Source organism: Cinclus cinclus, chromosome 2 (genome assembly GCF_963662255.1).
Source record: "Cinclus cinclus chromosome 2, bCinCin1.1, whole genome shotgun sequence".
NCBI classification, from domain to species: Eukaryota; Metazoa; Chordata; class Aves; order Passeriformes; family Cinclidae; genus Cinclus; species Cinclus cinclus.
In genome coordinates, this window is record NC_085047.1 from 25,217,403 (window position 1) to 25,223,614 (window position 6,212).

The 6,212-nt window shown below is 37.7% G+C and overlaps 1 long non-coding RNA gene across 1 annotated transcript in view; it reads right to left on the reverse strand.

Moving 5' to 3' along the window:
• The window catches only part of LOC134056120 (uncharacterized), a 96,178-nt gene extending 92,185 nt beyond the window's left edge, over nt 1-3,993 (reverse strand). Inside the window, exon 1 of the long non-coding RNA XR_009934127.1 lies at nt 3,932-3,993. This is a non-coding gene — a long non-coding RNA (uncharacterized LOC134056120). The remainder of the gene's footprint in view (nt 1-3,931) is intronic.
• Nucleotides 3,994-6,212: the final 2,219 nt, after the last annotated feature.

Genomic DNA, 6,212 nt, shown 5'->3' on the forward strand with positions numbered 1-6,212 from the left:
TTTACTAGAATATCTCCTGGATATGCATGATCCACAGAACAGATATGTGTGCAGGTAAACATAAACACACATGCACACACAATAATGAACTTTGGGTTGGAAGCCAGGCTTTGGTAACTCATGTCCTCTGGCCACAAACCAACTATGAAGAACAGGAAAAAGTCAGTGTAATGGTTAACTAGCCCAGTGGGCTATTATTCATCAAGCAGAAAAACAGCAGTGCAAGCTGCAGTGCTGGTCCCCTTTCCCTCTGGAATGCTACTGGATGCCTGGAATTAAATTCAGCAGTGAAAAAAAACCAGCAAATGTAGTGTCAACATAAGAAGGAAGCTGAATTTTGCCTCCTGGAGCTGCAAGTAAGGAGGACTTCTGCATGGAAGCAGAGATTTCCTGTGAAGCTTGATGCTGAAAGAACATGATAGATTTCAGTATCAATATTTATCAAATATGAATGCATAGGTTTTGGTAGGATTAAAAAATTTATTGGTATCAGAGCTAGGCAATTATTTCCTACACAGCAGCAAGTGATTAATTCTTGTGGCAACTGGCTGAGTGTCAGTGTTGGTAGCTGCAACCATGACACCAGGACTGCAACAGAGGGTTAAAGTGCATCCATGCAGGTGAAAGACTAAACCAGGAGAATTCATACAGCCTATCAGGGAAAGTTCCTCAAATACTTCCAAATCTTTCAAAGTCTTTTACAGAAATGGATTAAAAGTGAGCATACCACAACACCCACTGTATTTCTTCCAGTGATAACTCAGTAAGCATTTTTGCAGAGAGGCAATACACTACTGCCTGGACTTCAGCTTGAAAAGACAGATTTAATCTCTTCTTTTTCTAGTTTTTGATGATTTAACTTCATCAGCCATGGCAGAAATGACAGTCAAAAATTCAGGTTTAATTTTTGTTTCAACAAAAGCACTGGCTTCTTATTTAAGAAGACCTTGAAATAAATGGTTTAGAAAAAAAAAACACTAAAAACCCCCAGATTCTTGCTTTCCATAAATTCGCTATCCCTCTGAAAGGGTTTGCTCTGTGTGTGGATAATTCATTTACTTTAATTATTTCGAAGTGCTTTGGTTTGAGTGGATAGGAGTTAAGTATCCAAGTCACCAAAGCAGGTCCTAGGAATAGTTGATGTAAATAAAATGTTCTGCTGCGGTGGCCCAAATTCACACAAGCAGTAAGCCTTGAGTGCTTTGGCTTTTACACAGAGTACCCAGATCCATGAGAACATATTATAGGACTCACACTTTATGGACAGCTCATATTTTTCTAATCAGGAACTTCAGTAGCTAGTAGTTGTTGGATGCTTTCAGTCCAGATAGCTTTCTGGTTAATTAGGTGCACACACTAAAAACAACAAGAAGAAAATAAGGGAAGAAAGTCCTACGAAAACTTCAGATGGAAACATTTTGACATAGTTTTGTGCACACATCCACAGAGAGAAGAGGAGGAATCTAGAGAAAATACACAGGATTATCACTTTACAGTCTGTGCACACCAACTTGAACAAGGATTCAAGAAATAAACACATATAACATTTAAATCCCAGGCTGAAAGTGACACCCTTTCTCTCATGACTGTATGTACACTCAAAACAAAACCCCCACCAGCTAAATATCTACAGCTTTGAGGAATCTCAGTGCTCAATCTCCGGGCAAAGCTACCATCCAAATGTCCCACTCTATCTACACGCTTCTACTACCACATTCCAATTTAAGGACATAAAATGCAAGAAAACTACAACCAAAGGCAGAGGAAGCAATTGAAATGAAGAGTTTGTGCTACCCAACCCTTCACAGATACAAAGATGTGATGTAGGCATCTGGAGCAACAGAATATATCTCCTCTGATACATCTCAGTCCATAGGTCTCCCCATTTTCCAACTGCATTCCTTTGCTTTGCACAAACTTCCACATAGCTTTCTAGCTCCTCTGCACTGTTGCCCTTAGTTACATCCAGTACTTACAGGTAAGCCTGTGGCCTTGTTCCTCCATAGATGTAAACAAGAGAGGAAGGAGAATGGTATGAAGGAAAGTAGGAAACAATTCTGCACTTACTTGTCTCTACTTGGTAGCAATATCTTAGGAACAGTTGCTTTAAAATAAAAGTTGTTATTGAGGTTTGGTGTAAAAATCTCTGCCAGTCTGGAAGAAGGTGAAGGTATTGCTGCTGGTTCCAGAATAATTTGTGTATCTTATCACTAAATAAAATGTCTGAGGTGTGCCCCAATCTGATAAAATTATAAACGAGAGTCCACACAAGTACACATGCCTTCCTGTTTGATTTCTGTCCTATCCACTCCTCTATAATAAATCATATTATCATCTCATTCTAGCTGGAGGTTTAACTGTGCATGTAATAAAGAAAGTTATAGCAGCCTATTCTTACCCATACTTTACAGCTGAGAACCTGACAAAAAAATGATTAGGGGGAACAAGCAGAAAGCTTAGTTTGCTACCATCCACCTCCTCTTTTATTGCTACAAAATTAGTGAAAAATCCCATGTATTCATGTATTTTTAAAAATAATTTCCCACCCTGAAAGTAAATAAATAAACAAACAAATTAAACTGCACTTATTTTACTACAAAGACAAATATACATGCCTAACTTTATGTCCTGCAATTAATCTCATGTACTTCAACAGGATTACTCATAATTCTGTAAGCAAAATACACATGTAAATCCTTGCAGAATCATGGCCAGAATTGCCAAAAGTTATATGTCACAATTAATTGCCTAGGTCTAAATGTCTCTACAGAAAGATCAGAAAAAAACACAACAAACACAAACCTTTAGGCATAATAAGTAACAAATTCTACTTCAGGGATTGACTATGGGAGAAATAGCATTGAGGTGTCACCTTCCCCTAGCAAATTCACCTGTCACAACATCCTTTCATAAATTTATCTTCTTCCTCTACCAGTTACCACCTTCACTTACCACTCTGCTCTCTATCACCAAATATGACTCTCCCTTCCCACACTTCCTCTGCTGCTATAAGAAGGAGACAGGAGATGCATCTAGCTCATTATTTTGCACTGTGAAGTAGGATGAGAGCCAGGATAAGGGCCAGCCTGGCTCTTACACTAACTAGCATGGTAATAAAGAGCTCATGTGCTGACTAACAGGCCTAGGATGCACAACTTTGCTCCTTAGCCTGTTGCTGAACTGTTCACATTCCAGTGTTTCACTGAAAATTGTCTGGTAAATGCTATGGACAACCCTTAACCTATCGCTTGAGTTCATTACAAGAAACTGCTGATAAACAAAGTAAATCCCATAAAAGTTCAAATGACTATTTGTCACAAACATTTCACCTCTACTAATGAACTGCAAAAATGAATGACAGAAATGAAAAACTGTATTATGCTTAGCAGTTAACATTTTAATAATAAGGAGATTAGCAATTGTTAATACCTCCAGTGCTTTGTTATATACAGTAGCACAATAACTGAGTATTTTAATTGCTAACTATTTAGACCTCATTCAGTTCTCACTCAGGCAAAACTCCCATTGAGGGATTCTTGCCTGAGAAAAGAGCTACAGGATTTGTTTTACTGTAATTTGAAAAAACTTTATATATCATAAAAACCATCAAGTAATAGTGAGACAAAAATCATTAAATCTTTAGCAATATTAAATCCTACTGAAACTCCCGTTGACTCTCAATGCCAATGTTTTCATATTAAGTAAAACAGATAATTGCAGTTTACCAGTGGTAACTTACCTGTGTAATTTATGCCCAGATATGCTGGTGGCTCTTAAAGAGGTCTAATAATGTTTTGATTCCTCTTACCATATCCCTGCTTTCTGCTGCAGGAAATCTCAGTTCAGATGTGATAAGGAAAGAGCATTTCCAAACAATTATGAAAGCAACACCTTCAGAAACATAAACATTAGCATTTAAACATAGTTTTACCTTTTGACTTCGGCCTCCAAAAGGGTTAAGAGCAGTTCTCAACACTTCTTTCCTATGCTGCTGTAAAGAATAGAAAGGATTATGTTTAGGGATTTGCACACAAAATACCTTGAGTTTCCATAACAGTCAAATAGGTGGTGTTCAGTAGGGGAAGTGGGTGGAATGCTGTATATATATAAACATACAGCTATCTGAAGGAAGATAAAACAAAGTCCTACACATTCATATGTAGTGCACAGGTGACAAACTAAATATACTAGTATTTAAAATGTCATGCTATGCACATGGTTCCAAGAAGAAAGTTATACAGCTGGATACAATATAATTTGGGAGTGATTTCAAAGACTCCATGCTTCAAAAAAGTTAATCTCTTTCTTTTTTCCATTAAGTGTAGTTTAATTCATCTTAGGGATAAAAGCAAATTCAAGTCACAATCGAAGTTCTGCCACTTACGTTTGTCATTCAAATACATTCTCGAAAAAGTTAAGAGGTAAGTTCTCTGACAGGTTATGTCTAAATAGTTTTTTGGGGTTTTTTTAAATGGAAATTGCACAACATTTTCATATTTTCAACTATAAATGGCTTTAATTACTAAAATGTTTAGAAAACCTCTCCACAGGGTGCATTGAAGAAACAAAGAACCAAAAGCAGACCTAGTACCATATAATGTTAACTACCAAAATATTCAGAAGTGGCTGTCACACAGCTGAGGAAAATGTAAGCATGTTGAAGACTGTAAGTAGGAGTTGAGCACCCTCCTCCATCAATTCAGAATATGGTTTGGGGACCAGATTGTCATAGTTTCCAATCCCTGTTACAAGAGCTTCACTCAGATTATAGTGCTCAAATCCATTCCAGTCAGGCTTCCTGCTTCCTTGCAGTAGTAGTGAGATCCCTTTGTTCCTCTCAAGTGCTGACTTTCCACCTAAGAACCTGTGTCCAAAGCTAATGCCATCTTGAGTAGGCAGGACTAAGACTACTGGTATTCTTTAACAATATATTAAAAAAATATAAAAATATACTTTTAGATAAATTACTAAAATAGTTTTAAAACTAATAATTGGTTTGTATATTATAAAAATAATGTATATATTTTGCTACTAGGGGTTCTTCATAGCTAATTATGAAGACATTTTAACTACAGGGATTACAGGTAATAACAGATTACTCATCAGAATGAACTCATCTTTGGAGAACCTTTACTATTTAGGAAAAAAGCACACAAAGTGTTGCTTTCTCAAATAAAGAAGATATAATACCAGTAGGCTTTCAGGCTCATTGCTTCCAAGCCTCACTTCCCACCAGTTCCTGGCTACTTACAGGGATGCTTCTGTTTCTTTCTCTAAGACATGCTCACAATTTCTTTTCAGATCTTGTAATTTTCCTTTTGTTTTCTGGGTGCTTTCTACCTGTGATCATTGCAATCAAACAATGCCTCCAGCAACATTTGCAGAAATTTCCCTATGACAATCCCCCAGCCCATTTGGGTCAGTCCTGAGTGTACTTCGCACAGTCTGCTGGATGGCAGCTTCCACTGTTTTCAGGGAAAAAGGCTTATTTTCTTGATCTAAGGCTGTGCAACAAATGCTTCAGCTTTCCTAAGGTCTGCAGTTGCCTGAATAGAGAGAGACTCACTGGACAGTGGCTGTTAGCACTTCCTAGCATTACACAAGGATGGTCTGGAACAGTCTGTCAGATCTGCACAGGCAATGAATAAAGCAAAGCACAAGGCTTAGATATTGAGATATGAGGATCAGATTTTGACCTCTAAATGCTGCTGGATGGATTGCACAAGGATATGTTTGATTCAAGCGATACTATTAGATATAAAATTGTACTGTTTGCCTAATGGCTATCTTATCTACCAGCTGCACTACTCTGTGCTTGTGCATGCGTGCTGCAGCCAGAGATGGCTCTGTTGAGTGAGCCCAGTAAGACAGGGTGGTGCTGGGGAGCCTGGCACAGCTGAAAAGCATGGAAAGAGCATGGGAAAATCTGTTCACAAGGTGTGAGAAAATTTTCTATTTTTAAACCCATTGATCAGTCAGACCTCCAGCAGTCTTTAGACTCCTCAAGATTTGCAAAGGATTAAATCCAAGTCAAAAGTCTCAGTTTCTGGCTTACTGGCATTTGAAAATTTGTACAACTACTCATGATGACAAGCTACTCTCGTCAGCTGTAATTTTTGCCAGAAACTTCTGTATAAGAGTCTGTATAACTGTTACTTTATTTTCACAATCATTAATTGATCCTTTCTAAACATTTGAATGCCTGATTTTAA